Source organism: Capra hircus, chromosome 14, assembly GCF_001704415.2.
Source record: "Capra hircus breed San Clemente chromosome 14, ASM170441v1, whole genome shotgun sequence".
NCBI lineage: Eukaryota > Metazoa > Chordata > Mammalia > Artiodactyla > Bovidae > Capra > Capra hircus.
Genome location: NC_030821.1, coordinates 32666020 through 32686021, shown reverse-complemented (window position 1 = coordinate 32686021; position 20002 = coordinate 32666020). Strand labels below are relative to the sequence as shown.

Sequence of the window (20002 nt, the reverse complement as noted above, 5' to 3'; positions counted from 1 at the left end):
TCAGCAAAAAGATATAAAATATGAAGGGTCTTTCAATTATTATTCCAGAGTTTCAAGGCAGCTGCTATTAATTTCAAAGAAAGAGAATGAGAGTAGGAAGAAAAAGGTATCAGGACTGGGAATCTGGAAAGGTCTAAGAAAGAACTTTCGGTGTGATTAGCAGTACATGGCAGACACTGAAAGCAAACAGTTCAGAGGCCAGCCAAGTCTGAATCAATCATTTTGCTAAACAAACAAACAAAAAAATGTATACCCAGTTTTATAAAGCCATTAATTCTTCAAATTGAAAAGTCCCTTAGGTCTGTAACATTCCATGAATAGTGGCAAGCTTTAAAAATTCCATGGCCCTAAGGTGAAAATGGAAGAAAGTGAAGAAGAACTAAAACGCCTCTTGATGAAAGTGAAAGGAGAGTGAAAAAATTGACTTAAAGCTCAACATTCAGAAAATGAAGATCATGGCATATGGTCCCATCACTTCATGGGAAATAGATGGGGAAACAGTGGAAACAGTGTCAAACTTTATTTTTTTGAGCTCCAAAATCACTGCAGATGGTGACTGCAGCCATGAAATTAAAAGACGCTTACTCCTTGGAAGAAAAGTTATGACCAACCTAGATAGCATATTCAAAAGCAGAGACATTATTTTGCCAACAAAGGTCCATCTAGTCAAGGCTATGATTTTTCCAGTAGTCATGTATGGACGTGAGAGTTGGATTGGGAAAAAAGCTGTGCGTTGAAGAATTGATGCTTTTGAACTGTGGTGTTGGAGAAGACTCTTGAGAGTCCCTTGGACTGCAAGGAGATCCAACCAGTCCATTCTAAAGGAGATTGGTCCTGGGTGTTCTTTTGAAGGAATGATGCTAAAGCTGAAACTCCAGTACTTTGGCCACCTCATGCGAAGAGTTGATTCATTGGAAAAGACTCTGATGCTGGGAAGGATTGGGGGCAGGAGGAGAAGGGGACAACAGAGGATGAGATGGCTGGATGGCATCACTGACTCAATGGACGTGAATTTGAGTGAAGTCTGGGTGTTGATAATGGACAGAGAGGACTGGTGTGCTGCAATTCATGGGGTTGCAAAGAGTCAGACATGACTGAGCAACTGAACTGAACTGAACTGAAGGTGAAAATACCCACCAAATGCACATACATGTCATATGTGACTTAGGAAAATAATAGACAAGTGGAAATCTACTCTAGGGCGGGGCCAGGAGCTATTGGGAATGATGGCTGCTCCTTCCAGTGAATAGAATCAAAGTATTATTAAAGGACATCCCTGATCTCAGGATAGGAGGATTCTTGATGGTCTCACAGTGAAATTCCACAACAACTATGGGTTAATAACTATAACCTATCTTCCAATTTTATTTTATCAAAAGTAAATCTGTTCTCATTTTACAATTGTGTGCTGAGTCTGTTTGGGGAAGGTTTTATGTTTGTTTGTTTGATACAGTATTTAGAAATGTTTGAAAAGACAGCTGCTACATTAGCTTGAGAGTCCTTGAATAGTCAACAATATGGACATTTAGTGTGAACAAGAAAACATTCTTGCAGTTTTAAGCCTCTGAGAACTTGGAGTTGCATTATTATAGCACCGCATAGCTTAGCCTAGTACAAATCTGAAACAAACAACTGCTTCCTTGGGCCTATATCCTCTTCAAGCTGCCACTCTGTTTCCTTTTTCTTCTGTTTCAAATTGATTTGTAAAAAAAAGTTTAGGATAGCCAAGGAGACACTGTTACATATCAAATGGATAACCTACAGGACCTATTGTATAGCACAGGGAACTATGCTCATAAAGTTACGTGGCAACCTAGAAGGGAAGGGAATTTGGGGAAGAATGGATACATGTATATGAGTCCCTTTGCCGTTCACTTGAAATGATCAAAACAATAATTGGTTATGCCCCAATACAAAGCAAAAAGCTTTTTAAAAAGTAGTATAGATCTTTTTCTTCACTCTCACTTACTTCCTATTCTGTTATTCTCTTCTTCTTTATCAATTATTGAAAACCTCTCACTAAGTTCTGCTGCCAGGTACTAGGGACACCATTCTCTAAGGAATGGACCTTCAAGGCTTAGTTGCTTATCTACACACTGAAGAAGCTTTAAAATTTTGCTGTGAGCAAATATTTGGGTCTGCTTTTTTGTAATCCTTACTCCTATGTCAGAGTCTAGGTAGGATAATTTTGCTTCCAACAATCTCAATTTTGAAAACACAGTTTATCTACTAAATGACATCCAAAGAATATGAATCCTCCCCAGGTCAGGAAACGAGAGCCCTACAACCACAGGCTTTTGCCAAAGGTCTACCATGACTTGCAGTCTTTTTATTCTCATATAAACCTGGCTGGTAGAAGTTGTGTTTAAGAAAGATAACCCAATCAAAGTGTGTTCATCAATTCCATATAAGCATATCTATATGCTAATCTCAGTTTCAATTAGCAAAATATTTTATAACTAGGTGATATTAGCTTAGCTTCCATAGAATTTTTATTATTAGAATTTACGCAGGAAACATATTAAAAATCTTCTTGAATTTATAAACATAAGTTTAAAAAAATAAACTAAAAGGAAAACATTGTGGAAAGCATTCAGCAGAACAGTATATAGAAAAGGAAATGCATGAAATAAAAGAGAATGCTAACTGACTGTCTCCAGTTAATGACAGTATGGGGCACTTAAATTTTTTAAATTATATTCATCTTCAAAAAATTATTTTAAAATTGGCTTAAGACCAGAACTGAAAGAGACATGTGTACCTCAATGTTCATTGCAGCACTATTTAAAACAGCCAAGACATGGAAGCAACCTAGATGTCCATCAGCAGACAAATGGATAAGAAAGCTGTGGTACATATACACAATGGAATATTACTCAGACATTAAAAAGAATACATTTGAATCAGTTCTAATGAGGTGGATGAAACTGGAGCCTATTATACAGAGTGAAGTAAGTCAGAAAGAAAACCACCATACAGTATACTAATGCATATATATGGAATTTAGGAAGATGGCAATGATAACTCTGTATGCAAGACAGCAAAAGAGACACAGATGTGTAGAACAGTCTTTTGGACTCTGTGGGAGAGGGCGAGGGTGGGATGGTTTGGGAGAATGGCATTGAAACATGTATATTATCATATGTGAAATGGATCGCCAGTCCAGGTTCGATTCATGATACAGGGTGCTCGGGGCTGGTGCACTGGGATGACCCAGAGGGATGGGATGGGAGGGAGGTGGGGGGGATGGTCAGATGGGGAACACGTGTACACCTGTGGCGGATTCATGTCACTGTATGGCAAAACCAATACAATATTGTAAAGTAATTAACCTCCAATTAAAATAAATCAATTTATATTTTAAAAAATAAATAAATGCAATCCAAAAAGAAAAAATAATAAAATTAGTAAAATTGGTTTAAGAATGCGTATTTGTCCTCAAGTGTTCATTTGATTTTTATTGTATATTTGTTTTGAGCCATTTGCATGGGGATTATCAAACGTAAATTAAATGAAAGATGCTTTGTAGGATCAATTGCTGTTTCAAGCGTTAAATGTCATTTAGCATGGGACAAATCTGAATCAAAACCAGCAAGAGTAAAAAATAAAAATCAGAATGATGAATGGGAGAAGTAGTCGGGAAAATGGTAAAATCTTAGTTGCAGGAATCAGAAAAGAGAATATGACATATAATCAAAGATGAAGAATGATCCTAGAGACCTAAACTTACTGCTGATTCAATGTTCACTGTTTAGTTCTAAAAGTGGAAAAGAAATTTGAATCGGTTGATATATTGGTTGTGCATGTTTATTCTTTAAGGTTTTTATTCAAATTTAATAAGTATAATAAGCATATTTAAGCAAGGCATTTAAAAGGAAAATTTAAATAAAATTGAAGTGCAAGGTACAAAAGGCAGGTCTAAGGAATACAGCCTAGAATTGTCAGACAGCTTCATATGACTATATCATATTCTGTAATATTAGAGTAAAAAAGAGCAAAACAAATTACTTTTAGAAAATTTTTTTTTCCACAGAGGTTAAGTAAGACTATTTTGGATTTGGAAGTCAATCTGAAGAGAAGTAGCCATGCTTTACTAAGGTTTTGGTGTAGAAACTGAAAGACATTTTCATATATGCCTAGAGCAGAAAAGAATAAAAGCTATTTCTGGTTCCTCCTTTCAGGTGTAGAGCAGATTTACGATTCACAGTCTGAACACTTAAATCTTCAAAGAGGTAACTATTTATTTATCTGTTGGTATTATTCACTAACCTCTTGAATCTCAATTTCTGCCCCACAGCAAAATCAAATTAATAAAGTCAAATGAAAAGTACATTGGTTATTTCCAGGTTAACTTAATCTCTTTGGTGTAAATAGTGTTTTCAGGCTGCTTTCTCCAGTTCTTAAAATCTGTGAAATCTGTGTCCAGCAGAAGCTTATGTAACATCATGGCAATTGGGTAATGCCATCTGATTTCACATATTCTTTGGTCATTTTAAGGCCAGTGCTGTGTGTGGGGACACTTTCTACTCAGGTTTGCCCATGTTCCAACTGCATCCACCACTGTTGTAACTTATTATGTATACTGCCTATCAAGGGCAATCCATGGTGCTTGTCCCTGGGAGCTTGGTCATTTCTGCCTGCATTTCTCTCGTCTAACTAGGAATCTGCCCTGACCTACAGAAGTGATGCAAAGCCCCTGGGTTGCGACTCAGTTCAGTTCAGTTGCTCAGTCGTGCCCAACTCTTGTGAACCCATGAACCGCAGCACGCCAGGCCTCCCTGTGCATCACCAACTCCTAGAGTTCACCCAAACCCATGTCCATTGAGTCGGTGATGCCATCAAACCATCTCATCCTCTGTCGTCCCCTTCTCCTCCTGCCCTCAATATTTCCCAGCATCAGGGGCTTTTCAAATGAGTCAGCTCTTTGCAACAGGTGGCCAGAGTATTGGAGTTTCAGCTTCAGCATCAGTCCTTCCAATGAACACCCAGGACTGATCTCCTTTAGGATGGACTGGTTGGATCTCCTTGCAGTCCAAGGGACTCTCAAGAGTCTTCTCCAACACCACAGTTCAAAAGCATCAATTCTTCGGTGCTCAGCTTTCTTTATAGTCCAACTCTCACATCCATACATGACCGCTGGAAAAACCATAGCCTTGACTAGACAGACCTATGTTGACAAAATAATGTCTCTGCTTTTCAATATGTTGTCTAGGTTGGTCATCAGAGAAGGCGATGGCACCCCACTCCAGTACTCTTGCCTGGAAAATCCCACAGACAGAGGAGCCTGGTAGGCTGCAGTCCATGGGGTTGCGAAGAGTCAGACACGACTGAGCGACTTCCCTTTCACTTTTCACTTTCATGCATTGGAGAAGGAAATGGCAACCCACTCCAGTGTTCTTGCCTGGAGAATCTCAGGGACGGCAGAGCCTGGTGGGCTGCCGTCTATGCGGTCACAGAGAGTCGGACACGACTGAAGTGACTTAGCAGCAGCTTAGCAGCAGGTTGGTCATAACTTTCCTTCCAAGGAGTAAGCGTCTTTTAATTTCATGGCGGCAATCACCATCTGCAGTGAATTTCGAGCCCAGAAAAATAAAGTCAGCCACTGTTTCCACTGTTTCCCCTCACCCTATCTCTAGTTCTGGCAACCCATAGTCATCAGATAATTGGTGAGTCCCCTTCCCCTTCATCTACCCAACCAGAGGCACTTGATAACCAGCATTTTCAGCAATTTTCTGAATCTTCCACTAGGGCCTGTAGGGATGCCTGCATATACTTCACACAATATAGAGCCCAGGGGAAAGGAAATATCAGAAAAAAGTGTGGGGTGAATGCTATGCCAGTCTCTCTCGTTGTCTGTCTTACCAACATTTCTCCTCCATATTGGCCACATCAACATGGTCCATTGAGAGTCTCCATACTTCCAAGATTACAGGCAAAGTGGGACTTAATTCCTTTACCCTGAGAATCTTTGAAACTATCAGACCAGTTTCTATATTCCAGGACTTCATATTAAAATTTAAATACTGAATGAAAGCCAAGGATTAGACTACCTAAAGGCAATATCTGTTTAAGCCCCCCTCTCCCTCTCATCTCTCTATCCATTCAACCACCTTTTGAACTAAAAGAGATATATACATCTTTTACAAGCCAGAAAACTTATCCCATGCCTATCTTGTGTTCTTTTCTGCTTGCTAATAAGCTCATTGTCCAGAAATTCAGACTCTACCTCATGAGCTGTCTAGAGTCAAACCAAGGCAAGTCAAGTCCATTTTGAAAGTCAAGGCAATTTTTTTTTCTTAAGTATATAGTTATTATAAGTCAAAAGCTTTGTCTTCAGTCCATTGTGTCTGATGTGGGTTGAATATCCATGCAACAACTTAGCAGATAACTTTGTTCTAGTCTGTAACTAACTTCTTCCTAAAGCAATGAATGTGTTGTGTGTATGTGTATGCTAAGTTGCTTCAGTCATATCTGACTCTTTGCAAGCCTATGGACTGTAGCTCGAGATTAAATGAATTGAGAGTGTTAGACTAAGCAGAACAACTATAATCAAGGAAATAAAAAAATTATTGGTTAGTATTTCAAAAATTTCATCCAGACACAGATATGCTGACTGTTAAAATAACCAAAGCCAAAAAAAAGCAAAACAACAAACTGATTTTGTTCGATTATATCTATATTATAGATCTAAGTGTGAAAGGCAAAATAATAAAGCTTCTGAAGAAAACAGAGAAAAAAATCCCAATATCCTCACAACTTTAAACTAGGAAAAACATTTTAAACAGCTTGCAAAAAGCATTAACCAAAGGGGGAAAATTTGATAAACTAAATTGTAAAATTTCTGCTAATCAAAACATACCATTAGGAGAGTGAAAAGATAAGCTCTAAAGCAAAAGATTTATACCTCATATATATGATATAGAACTTATATCCAAAGTAAAAAAGATACCTATGAAGTAATAAGAAAATAAATATTTCCCATTTAATGGAGGACAAAATATTTGAGTAGATGATTCACAAAAGAAGACATGCAATTAGTTAAAAATGTATAAAAAGATGTTCAACCTCATTACTAGTCACGGAAATGCTGATTAAAAGCAATGCATCTATGTCACAGTTAGCACTGACTCACGTCCTAATTGAAAGAAGGACAATGCCAAGTATTAGTAAACACATGGACTTCCAGGAATTCTTATAACACTGCTGGAGAGAATATAAATTTTTACAGCTTTGAAAAACAGATTGACTTATGACCTATGACACAAGGTTGATCATATGACCTATGACACAGTAATTCTGATCTTAGATGTAAGCCCACCTAGAGGAAGCAGCTCAGTTCAGTTCAGTCGCTCAGTCGTGTCCGACTCTTTGCGACCCCATGAATCACAGCACGCCAGGCCTCCCTGTCCATCACCAACTCCCGGAGTTCACTCAAACTCATGTCCATCAAGTCGGTGATGCCATCCAGCTATCTCATCCTCTGTTGTCCCCTTCTCCTCCTGCCCCCAATCCCTCCCACCATCAGAGTCTTTTCCAATGAGTCAACTCTTTGCATGAGGTGGCAAAAGTACTGGAGTTTCAGCTTTAGCATCAGTCCTTCCAAAGAAATCCCAGGGTTGATCTCCTTCAGAATGGACTGGTTAGATCTCCTTGCAGTCCATCTGTGGTGTTGGAGTCTTCTCCAACACCACAGTTCAAAAGCATCAATTCTTCAGTGCTTAGCTTTCTTCACAGTTTAACTCTCACATCCATACATGATCACTGGAAAAACCATAGCCTTGACTAGTTGGACCTTTGTTGGCAAAGTAATGTCTCTGCTTTTTAATGTGCTATCTAGGTTGGTCATAACTTTCTTTCCAAGGAGTAAGTGTCTTTTAATTTCATGGTTGCAATCACCATCTGCAGTGATTTTGGAGCCCCCCAAAATAAAGTCTGACAGTGTTTCCACTGCTTCCCCATCTATTTCCCATGAAGTGATGGGACCAGATGCCATGATCTTAGTTCTGAATGTTGACCTTTAAGCTAACTTTTTCACTCTCCTCTTTCACTTTCATCAAGAGGCATTTTTACATGCCTAAACCTTGTGTTTTGTACTAGAATGTGCGTAACTGAAACAGCCCACATTGGAAGAAATCCCAAATATTAGGAGTAGAATAGATTTTCAAAAGTGTAATGGACCATTTTTAAAATGCAATAATAGGCAAGAATGGAAAAAATTAACAGCTACAAGAGCAGCATTTACAAATTGCACAAACATAATTCTGAAGGAAGAAACCAGACACAACATAAAATCAGCCTTATAAAGATGACATAGATAAGATATAAACATGTCTATAAAAGAAAACAAGGATGTAGTCACACCAAAAAAAGAGAAAACGGGGCTGTCAGAAAGCCAGGGAGAAAGGCTTCTGAAAAACTCTTGGATTTTTGGCCTCCAGAACTAAGAGGAAATAAATTTATGTTATTAAAGCCACCCAGTCTGTGGAATTCTCTTTTGGCTGCTCAAGTAAATTACTACAGATTATGTGTTTTATATAGATAAGGTATACACTGTTAAAAATCAGACTAAACTAATCAACAGTATAAGAATTCAAGATAGTCGAGAGTAATGATTGGGAAAAAACACAAGAAAGGTTTAAGGACAGCACAGATATTCCATCTGAAACAATTCGTTTACCTGTACGTATATTTGTGGATTTTTCTGTATCTGTATTATATAGCAATAGAAATTTATACATTATCTATATTCATTTCTCTGTATGCATCTATCCACCTACCTATCTATCTCATAGTAATGGCAGTACAATAAAGAGTTTACGAGTACTTGTTCTGTAGTTTGGGTCTATTTCAGGATTTAATACAGATTTATCTTGGAAAAACAAAGCAGGTCAGTAGACTCATAATATTTTGAAACGAGAGGTGTAAATGTGCACATGCTTTTCCAGATACTCAAATATATTTGAAAGACTTATTACATAGACATCAGAGTACATAAATAGGTGTTTTGATCAATGATATTTAACTGCACAGATAAAATACTCGTGTTTAAAATATTTTATGTGCAATAAATTATGTGCAATAATTACTAATTAATAAGGAATGGACTGAAAATTAATTCTTTATTAATAATTGATTTATATTCTACATTGAAATAAATGAAATAAATGTCACATAGATTTTCTTAAATAAGCTTAGAGCTCAAAGTATTAAAATAATTTTTAAAAACCTGACATGGATATTAACATATTCAAATTATGAAAGAATGTTCTAATCATAAATATAACGTGAAATATTTAAGAAAAATATGTTTGATATAATTAAAAACAAAACCAGACTACACCCTGAATAGTAGCTTTTAATAATTGTGAATGAGAAATGATAATGTCTTTAATATTTAAAAAGTTTATACAAAAACAGGTTTCCCAAGTGGTTGGTAAATAACCTGCCTGCCAGCGCAGGAGACACAGATGGGTTCAGTCACTGGGTGGGAAGATCCCTGGAAAAGGAGATGGAAACCTACTCCAGTATTCTTGCCTGGAGAATCCCACGGACAGAAGAACCTGGAGGGCTACAGTCCATGGGGTCGCAAAGAGTCAGACACAACTGAAGAGACTTAGCACACAGCACCCACATCAAAAACAGTATAGAGAGCAGTTTCAGAGCTCCGATTTAAGAGTGAGCAAATGTGAATGGCAATTTTACTATGTGCTTCCCATTTAACCATGGAAAAGTTACTTAACGCTTTAAATATTAATAGTTCATGTGTAATATACATATAACAGTATCAGTTTTGTAGTTTTATGAGAGAGATCAAATAAAAAATGCTTGGCATATTTTAAACACTCAGCTGTTATTGACACTATCACAATTCCTATTATTATATTATAAATCTGTAAATTTTCATCCTATAAGTAAAGGTGAAGGTGAAATCACTCAGTCATGTCTGACTCTTTGTGACCCCATGAACTGTAACCTATTAGGCTTCTCCGTCCATGGGATTCTCCAGGCAGGAATACTGGAGTGGATTGCCATTTCCTTCTCCAAGGGATCTTCCTGACCCAGGGATCGAACCTGGGTCTCCTGCATTGGAGGCAGACGCTTTAACCTCTGAGCCACCAGGGAAGCCCTATAAGTAAAGACATAAATAAAATATTCCATTTTTCTTTTCAAAATAGGTGAGGTTTGGAATAAAAAAAGTATGTTGTATTATTGCTGTGAATACAAATGCTACAAGTTTCTCATATATAGTTTAGTCAAGAACCTGAATGTTCAGTGTTGTTTATTCCATCAATGTTACTTCTACTGTACTTTTAAGCAAACCTGGTTCCTTCTCAAATAGCCTTTTGTTTGGCTTGACTGCTATTTCTCTCAATGTATATTATTTCCATCACTGTTTAAAATATTTATTATGTTTCTTTTTATGTTTTTTCAAGTCTGGTTTTAGCTTGCTAATTCAATGTTCATATTTAAAATCTTATCAAGCTTTTAATACAGGTTTTAATTTTCCTTTTTTTGCCCTTTATTTATTGGGGTGTTTGGTTTTTGCAGTTTTTGACCTACTAAATTTCCATTATCCCCAAAGGAGTCAGAAAGATTGTTTTACAAATGGCTGGATTATGTCACTAATTCTTAAAACTTACTCATATCCTAGAGTAATACAAAAAAAACCAAAAACAAACAAATGGGACCTAATTAGACTTAAAGGCTCTGAACAGTAAAGGAAGCCATAAACATAATGAAAAGACAACTCACAGAATGGGAGAATTTGCAAAGGAAGTGATCAACAAGGGATTAATCTACCAAATATATGAATACAAACAGTTCATGTAGCTCTATGTAAAAATAAATGAATAAATAAGAAAGAGAATCCAGCTCAATCAAAAACATGGACAGAAGATCTAAGTAAACATTTCTCTAAAGAAGACATGGGCTTCTCTGATAGCTCAGCTGGTAAAGAAGACATAAAGATGGATAAAAAGCACATGAAAAGATGCTCAATACCAGTAATTATCAAAGAAATGCAAGTCAAAACTACAATGAAGTATATCATCTCACACCAGTCTAAATGGCCATCCACCACCAAAAAGTCTTCAAAAAATAAATGCTGGAGAGAGTGTAGAGAAAAGGGAACCCTCCTACACTGTTGATAGTAATGTTAATTGGTACAACCACTATGGAGACCAGCATGGATACTCATGAAATAGCTAAAAACTATCATATGATCCTGCAATCCCACTCCTGGGCATATATCAGGAGAAAACCATAGTTCAAAAAGATATTTGCACCCCTATGTTTGTCGTAGCACTATTTACAATAACCAAGACATGGAAACAACCTAAATGTCTATTGACAATTGAGTGTACAAACAAGATGGGGTACATTTATACAATAGAATAGTACTCTGCCATAAAAAGAACAAAATGATATCATTTCCAGCAATATGAATGGGTCTAGATGTTATCATACTAAGTGAAGGAAGGCAGACTGAGAAAGACAAATATCAGATGATATCACTCACATGTGGAATTTACTTGGGAAAAACGATAGAACTTGAACTTTTCAAGACAGAAGTCAACTTACAGATACCAAGAAGAAACGTATGATTATGAAAGGGGAAACGTTGGTGGAGGGAGGGATAAATTAGGAGCTTGGGATTAACATATACAAGGATTGACTGTATAGCACAGGGAACTCGACTCAATATTCTGTGATAACCAATATGAGAAAAGAAGCTGAAAAAGAACGACTGTATGTATGTATAAGTGAATCACTTTGCTCTACATATGAAACAAACACAATGTTGTAAATCAAGTGCACTATGATAAAATTTAAAAAACTCACTATGTTTCCTTTTCATTAATAATAAAAGGCAAAACTATGAACATAGCCTTCACAATTCAACTGTTGAATTCTTCAACATCTCCTGCCCTATTCCTCCTACCTCATTATACTCCAATCACACTTGCTTTGAACGCTTCAAATGTTCAGAGTCTTTCCCAGTTCAACTATCTGTGATATAGTTATCCCTCTGGAACAGCCACTATTCTTTTATATTTTATGTCAATTAAAATATCAATTCTGAGAGGGCTTCCATAAACCATACAAAATAAAAGAATTTCTCACTTATTTGCATCTCTATTCACCTTATAGTCTCCATATATTTCTTTACTGTCATTTTTCATACTTTGTCATTATTCACTTATTTTTAAAATTTACAATGTTTTTTCATCAACTAGGTTCCATAAGGTAAATTTTAGGAACTCAGGAGCTTTTCAGAGTATTCTCCTCAAAAGACCATGCAACCCATCAGCATAGAATAAACACATCTTACATTGATGAATTAACCTTCTGGAAGGGTAACATGGTATTAATACAAATGTTGAAAAGCATTCATGTTGATGGGGATTTGAGTTTGATCTTGAAAATATGTAAATATGAATAGCTCTCCTGTAGGAGTCTGAGTTTTCTCGAAATCCAAAATACTTTACCTTAGCAAGCAAAAGGAATCAAGGCAATCAGATAGTGGTCAGTCATGTATGCCTTCCATTTTAAGAAAACCTCAGTAAGACTGGTTTATCCCAGGGGTTCTGATCTGATTGGACATGATAACATTCAAAATAACTCTTCATGGGACTTTCCATCTTAAGTTAGGGTATTATAAGAGGGACTCATTATATTGGTTATATTGGTTTTTAAGGACTGATTTTTATTAAAAAGCTCTGGCCCTCCAGTTCCATTGTGCATATGCTCCCATTCCAAGGAGTAAAAGCCTGAGCTAGTGTTGCGGTGTCATTCTTGCTCTATTTATATTTAGAAAGATTAACTATACTGGGATATAAACATCATTTTTTGTCGTGGTCAAAATAAAAAAAAAGTTTATCATAGTAAAAGTTTATGGTCAATATAAAGTTGTAAAAATATTTGCTTCTTTTTTGCAAATTTTAATAACCATGCAGATGTATGGTACAATCAACTACTTTTAAAAGACTTGATGATGGCTCTTAACCTCAACCTGTCTCAAACACTGTATCTAACAAACCTCCATCTTCCCACTTACAAGCAGAATTTACTAACATGTAAATCTATTAAAATGACCAGGTAGGTGCTTTGTACACAACAAAAGCATGAAGATTATCTTCCAAATATTTTCCAACTACATTAACACTGCTTCCTTAGCAGTTTCCTGTGCTACTGCAATATTCTTTATGTTCTTTGACTATTTTTGCCGTTCTTTAATAAAGCATGCTCTGATTGCTTGCTCTTGAAATGTATGGCTAATTCAACAATTCAATAGTTTAAAATTATGTTAAGCATTGCCTATACTCTCAGGGAAATTGGTGATTCATAACAGCACATTAGCATCTCTGAGAAGCCTCTATTGAGGCTCCAAATCCATTCTCTCTGTTTTGGTTTACTTCAGAAATAAAGAAGAAAAGGTAATTTTAAAAGAAAGTTACAGGGATAGAGTAGATCTCAGTAAACTCCCTCACTGCCTCCAGTTGGCACAACTAGGTCGGTGGGCTTGGCAGCACACTGGGTCTGGGGGGAAACATTTGCCAGGTCAGAGGAGCCAAAAGAGCAAAAGCACTGCTATTAGATCCCCTGCCTTATTAGCACCCGGAGACAGCTTATGCCATCCTATAAGGCAGTGATATTGGTTCTCTGCAGGCCACTTCTCAATGCCCTAAGAGCATGATTCTGCACCTTGAAAGTCTTGCTGTGTCATACAAGGGGCATCTCCTCTTATCTGCTTACTCAAAGTGGGGCTAGTAGTTTTCCATTTACATTTCCTTAGGACCTTCTATTACACACTGCCCACTAAAGCTCTAATGTCAAGCAATCTGTTTAATTCCGTTTAACCCAATCTTCCCAAACACATCTGACCAGAGAACCTTTCTTTCCAGCTCCCAGCTGGTGTCTAGTACAAATATCATGTAGAGAATGCTGACCTACCAATGATCTCTCTCTATATTTGTTTGCCTACATGACTCCTACTAAGAAAAATGGATTAAAAGAGCTGACATGTCATTTCTGTGATCTCTGTGGGCTAAAATCACAAAGTTGCAGCTAGATACGTTTTTTAGGGAGCATATTTTAATGAGAACACTCTACAGTATAATATAGATACTAATAGAAAGCTAAGTATATAGGGCAGAATGTAGCTTCTGATACCAGTTTCCTGTTTCTCTTCATTAACGAAGCAGAGTCGGAGAGGACTGAGTGACTAAGCGAGCTCACACACACAAGGAACTTGTAACGGCCTTTAGTCCGTGGGTCTAAGGAGAGAGCTGCAATACAGTTCTAGATCTTCCTCTGAGTGTTTCACTCTGTTTTGGGATATTTCTTTCTTTCTACTTATCAGCTTTTAGTGAATATTTTTAGCATTTTACCTTCATTTGTTCAGTTATTTCTGAAAGTATTGTTGAAATTCATTATATAAAATTGGGCTTGATTTTCATACAGTAGTATTCTGAAGCATCATGTAATGATACTTATGGCTGGTGGAAATTAGGGGGAAAGTATACTTAATACATTGCAGAAGGAAATGGAAATTGACACATTTTTTTTTTTTGAAGAGCAATCTGATATTGATAAAATGATAAATGCATAAATGCTTTGATCCATAAGAATGAAATCAATACAATTATATATATATATAAAATATGTCTTATACAATACAACTTATGGTATACAGAAACTATAAATAGACTAAATAAATATCAGTGATTATGTTTAAAAAACGATGGCACAACATCCTTTTAACTGATGTTTACCTTTTTCTCTATCTTTTAGTACACTAAAAAAAGAAAAAAGAAACCTGACTTAAGATGGTGCCAAGAAACATGTGCTTTCTCTCCAACTTGCCTTTAAAACTGGTAAAGAAGGCATCATGTCAATAGGCAGATGAATATGCAAATTTAGAACTCAAAAATAAGTCCAGGGCAGAATATTCAAATCTAGGAGGACATTGCTAGGGTTCTCATAACATTTTTTTTTTTTTTTGAGTTCTGGTTACTCTAGAAATGTTTATCTTGAATTTTTAAGAAGCTGCACATTTATGGTTTGGGTACTTTTCTCTATGTGTGTTAATTTCAAAGAAATTTGGAATTAATAAAAGATATGCCTACCTGTAAAATTTAATTTTCCACAGTACACTAGATTTTTTACAAACTGAATAGAATGTGCATTATCCTTCCCTTATTATTTATCTTTAAAAAATTCTATTTATTTATTTATTATTTTTGACAGTGCTGGGTCTTCATTGCTGTGCAGGCTTTTCCCTAGTTGTGGTGAGCAGGGCTATGCTTAGCTGTGGTATGCGGGCTTCTTACCGTGGTGGCTTCTCTTGCTGTGGAGCACGGGCTGTAGGGCACAGGCTTCAGTAGATAACAGGACACGGGCTCAGTAGTGGCAGCTCCCGAGTTCTAGAGCACAGGCTCAATAATTGTGGTGCACGGGCTTAGTTGCTCAGAGGCATGTGGGATCTTCCCGGATTAGGGAATGAACTGTGTCTCCTGTGTTGGCAGGAGGATTCTTTACTACTGAGCCATCAGGGAAACCCTATCTTTCTATTATAAACATGCAGCTGATTGTCAATGATTTTGGCAGGAGAATGGAGAAATTTAGATCTAGATCTGAGTTTCTTAACCTCAGCACTATTGACATCTTTTGGTGAATAATTCTTTGTTGTAGGGAGCTTTACTGGGCATTGTAACAGTATTTTGGCCTCCATTCACAAGATGCCAGTCGTATCCTCCCATTTGTAGTAATCAAAAATACATCTAGATGTTGTCAAGGGGAGGGCTTCCCAGGTGGCCTAGTGGTAAAGAATCTGCTTGCCAGTTCTGAAGATGCAGGCTCAATCCCTGAGTATGACAGACAGATCCCCTGGAGGAGGAAATGGCAACTCATTCCAGGATTCTTGTCTGAAAAATCCCATGCACAAGAGAGCCTGGTGGTCCTTTTGGGTCCTCTGGCAGTTCATGGGTTCACAAAGAGTCTGACACAACTGAGTGACTGCACATGTATGCAGAACCTTCTTTGACATTATGGCATATACTCATAATTTTAAGGAATCAAATTTCATGCACAAAATAAAGTTATTATTTTTAATGAGGTAAGTTCTTTGGTGAACAGTTCTTGGCCAGCTTGTATTAATATTTTATACCAGCTACTATAGTGATGGAGTAGCACCCAATTACTTCTTATTTCCTGGAGCATCTTTAATGGAAAGTGTCATCCATCAGCTAATGTACAGTGTTTTGATCTAAATGGTTATGTTAACCTAGGTGACCCTGGAAGGTAAGGAAATGAGTGAAACAGTGAGGGTGTAACTGCTGGCAATTTGTTATGATTTTTATAGCTTATATAGTTAAAATTCCCCATATTATTATGAACTGTTGTACTTTAAAGGATAAAGTATTTTCACCAGAGATGGCTCCTGTTGTGTGAAATGCCTTCAGGGGACAAACTCTGCATAATGTAAAACCCTGTGAATGAGGTATTCACTGTAATAGATGAGCAGCAGACTGCCTCTTGTATTCACAGAATAACTGCGGAGCAAAACGCCCCCCAGACGCAGACAGGATTAAATTTATCATGCTCCTTTGGGGGTGAGAGACATGTTTGAAGATTTTATATGTACTCTGGCTTGAATTAATATATGCTTTTAATTAGTCTAGCTCTCAGAAAACCTGAGAGAACATCAAAACCCTAAGATGTTTGGGCCCAAAGAATGTTTAAGCAAACGCACTGTCAAAACAATACTGCTATGATGTTTTTACTAGATGTTATTATGTTTTATCTCAGTTAGAATGTTTATCTTATGGATATTAAAAAGTCTGAAGCATTCTTTTTCAAGATGCACAAGGAATTATCATGTGACTTAAAATATGTTTGGGGAAAGCAATTGATGCTTAGGCTTAACATATGTTCCTCATTCTCTATTTTCCTTTGCCTACCCTCACCATATTAATTTTACACCTATAATGGAAATGTTTTGCCTAGACATTAATAATCCTGAGTTTTCTGTTTGATACATAAAGAGTGGGGGAAATTGCATATGAAAGTCCCAGCTGATAAAACATTTCATTCAACCCTGAACAGATTTACTACTCCGTATTAAGGGTACCGCTCTATTACAAGTCTCTGGACTTCTCATGTATACACACATAGGGTTTTAGGAATTCTAAGGGATTCTGAGTGATCTGGCTCATAGTGTGATTGGATAATCTTGCCTGTGTGAGATGCTGCACATGATCAGAACACAGGGGAAATATCTGAACCTCAGTCAGTGCCAAGAGAAGTTCCAGGTTTGAACACATTTTTTCCTGTGTAAACAGACTGTCCAAGGCAAATTCGATCACATCTTTGTGGTTTGTAATTTCCACAGCTAAAAGTGGAGAAAGTAAAAGTGTTAGTGGCTCAGTGGTGTCCGACTCATTGTGACCCTCATGGACTGTAGCCAGCCAGGCTCCTATGTCCATGGAATTCTTCAGGCAGGAATACTGGAGTGGGTTGCCACTCCCTTCTCCAGAGGAACTTCCCAACCCAGGGATCAAACCCTGGTCTCCTGCCCTGTGGTCAGATTCTTTACCGTCTGAGCCACCAGGGAAGCCCTAAGTGGAGACAGGGCCTTTTGGGGGTTATGTCTGTTGGTGGGGGGATGGTCTATCAATATTTTGAAAATGCTTTGCAAGTTTTACTAGTCTTCTATAATCACAAATACTTTGCTTTGGTTATAAGAACAGCCTCTAGACCAAAGTTGATGCTCAGGTCTTTAGGTGTCTGAAATGCTTTACTAAATTAAATTTATTTCATGAGTAATTATGTGCAGCTGACTCTCCTTCCTACTTGGATCAAGTATGTTTGACAAAAGGAGGTCTGACTAGGATTTGGAATCAGTAGTGGTTTTAGGCTGGGAGCCCTGATAAGGAGTAGGATTGATTTAGAAAGAATGGAGAGGAGGAATACTGTATGAAATACAAGGTTTTATAACTCATGCCCTTATGTTTATAGGGAGCTGACTTTTGTTGACATTTGATGATGTTATTCTTACCACAGATTATGAAATCATAAAGACCTGTTTTCTGATACAGTTTCTTTCCTTACTGGCATTTTTATCTTTGGTAATTTTCTTAATCTCCTAGTGCTCAAAGTTCTTATTTAAAACGAGAAATAATAATTCTTGACACAATTACTTTAATGGAGAATATAAGCAATAAGTTCCTTTAAAACAACTAAGTGGTTAGCAAAGAATTCTAGTTGAGCATTGAGGTTATTCTTTATGTATGACAGAGAGAACAATGGATCCCCAGAAATAAATTCAGTGTTAGGCTGTGAGATTCTGAAAACAAGAACTATACCTATATTCACTTTTCGCAATAGCATTCAACAAAGTGCTTTGTATATAGTGAATATCATGTATATTAAATTAATTGAATGGTTGATGGAATAAATCTATTTCTAAGGAGAAAGGAAAATCTGGCAGGATATTGTTATATCCAGTTATGTGCTGTGCAGTGAAATCACTGATTCTAGAATGTTCGCACCATCACAGACACAAATTATTAGATCATTGACCCCAGTCTTAATTTTATACATAGGAATTATACTCCTGTCTTCCTTTTAACTTGAAACACATTAGTATCTCATTTTAGACATTTTGAGGAATGAAAAACTCATTATAAACAGGTAGTAGATAATTTTTTGCCACAATATTATTCTAGTACTGAGGAATTTTGGCCAGATATAGTTTAGTACTTATAGAAACATCTTTCAAACAGTATAAAGTTCTATTAATAGATGGTGATAATGCTTTGCACACTTTGGAAAAAGATTTCTCTATTCTATATCCAAAAAGGAAGTACTATATTTAACTGAGTTAACAAATGAAAAATGTACTTTTGAAGGTGACATTACAATGGGTAATTCATAAAGTTCATTTCTACTTGTTTGGGTGGTATTCTCAAACAAATATATATATAATATATATATATATAATATATATAATATCTGCTGTTTAAAATTTGGATTTGCTGTCATTTTAATTTTGTTGGCTTCAAAAACATTTGATCCATTAGCAAAAGACCGTAACAGTGGGATATTGCTAATAAATAAATTATATTTCCTAAATAAATAAACACTTTAGCTACATGCTTTTTCCTCTTTTCTTCCAGTTTTATTGTGATATGATTAACATACAGTACTATATAAGTTTAAGATGTATAGCCTAATGATTAGATTTACATACATCATGAAATGTTTACAAGTGTAGTGAACATCTATCATCTCATATAGATGCAAAATTTTCTAAAACATTTACAATGGATATTTTTTAATTTATAAAAGCTATTAAATAAATGTTTCTACATGTGAGATTTCAAAATATTTTAAAAGTTAGGTCTTGTAAAAATGTTAAAAATTTCTCCTATTTATATTCTAAGAATAACACAAAGTTTAATACTATTAATAGTCTATTTCTAAAGAAGATATTTAGTTCTATAGTTAATCTGTCATATACATAATATATATCTTATCTGTTCAGTTCATTTGCTAAGTCATGTCTGACTATTTGTGACCCCCATGGACTGCAGCATGCCAGGCTTCCTTGCTCATCATCAACTTCCAGAGCTTGCTCAAACTCATGTGCATTGAGTGGGTGATGCCATCCAACCATCTCATCCTCTGTCTTCGCCTTCTTCTGCCATCAATATTTCCCACCAACAGGGTCTTTTTCCAATGAGTCAGTTCTGCTCATCAGGTGACCAAAGTAATGGAGTTTCAGCTTCAGTATCAATCCTTCCAATGAATATTCAGGACTGATTTCCTTTAGGATTAACTAGTTTGATCTCCTTGCAGTTCAGGGACTCTAAGTTTTCTCCAACACCACAGTTCAAAAGCATCAATTCTTTGGCACTCAGCTTCCTTTATATTCCAACTCTCACATCCATACATGACTATTGGAAAAACCATACTTTTCATTAGATGGACCTTTGTTGGT

The 20002-nt window shown here is 36.5% G+C and overlaps 1 non-coding gene across 1 annotated transcript; it reads right to left on the bottom strand.

Moving 5' to 3' along the window:
* TRNAW-CCA lies at positions 10050–10122 on the bottom strand. The gene has a single exon. It is a non-coding gene; the product is annotated as a tRNA-Trp (tRNA).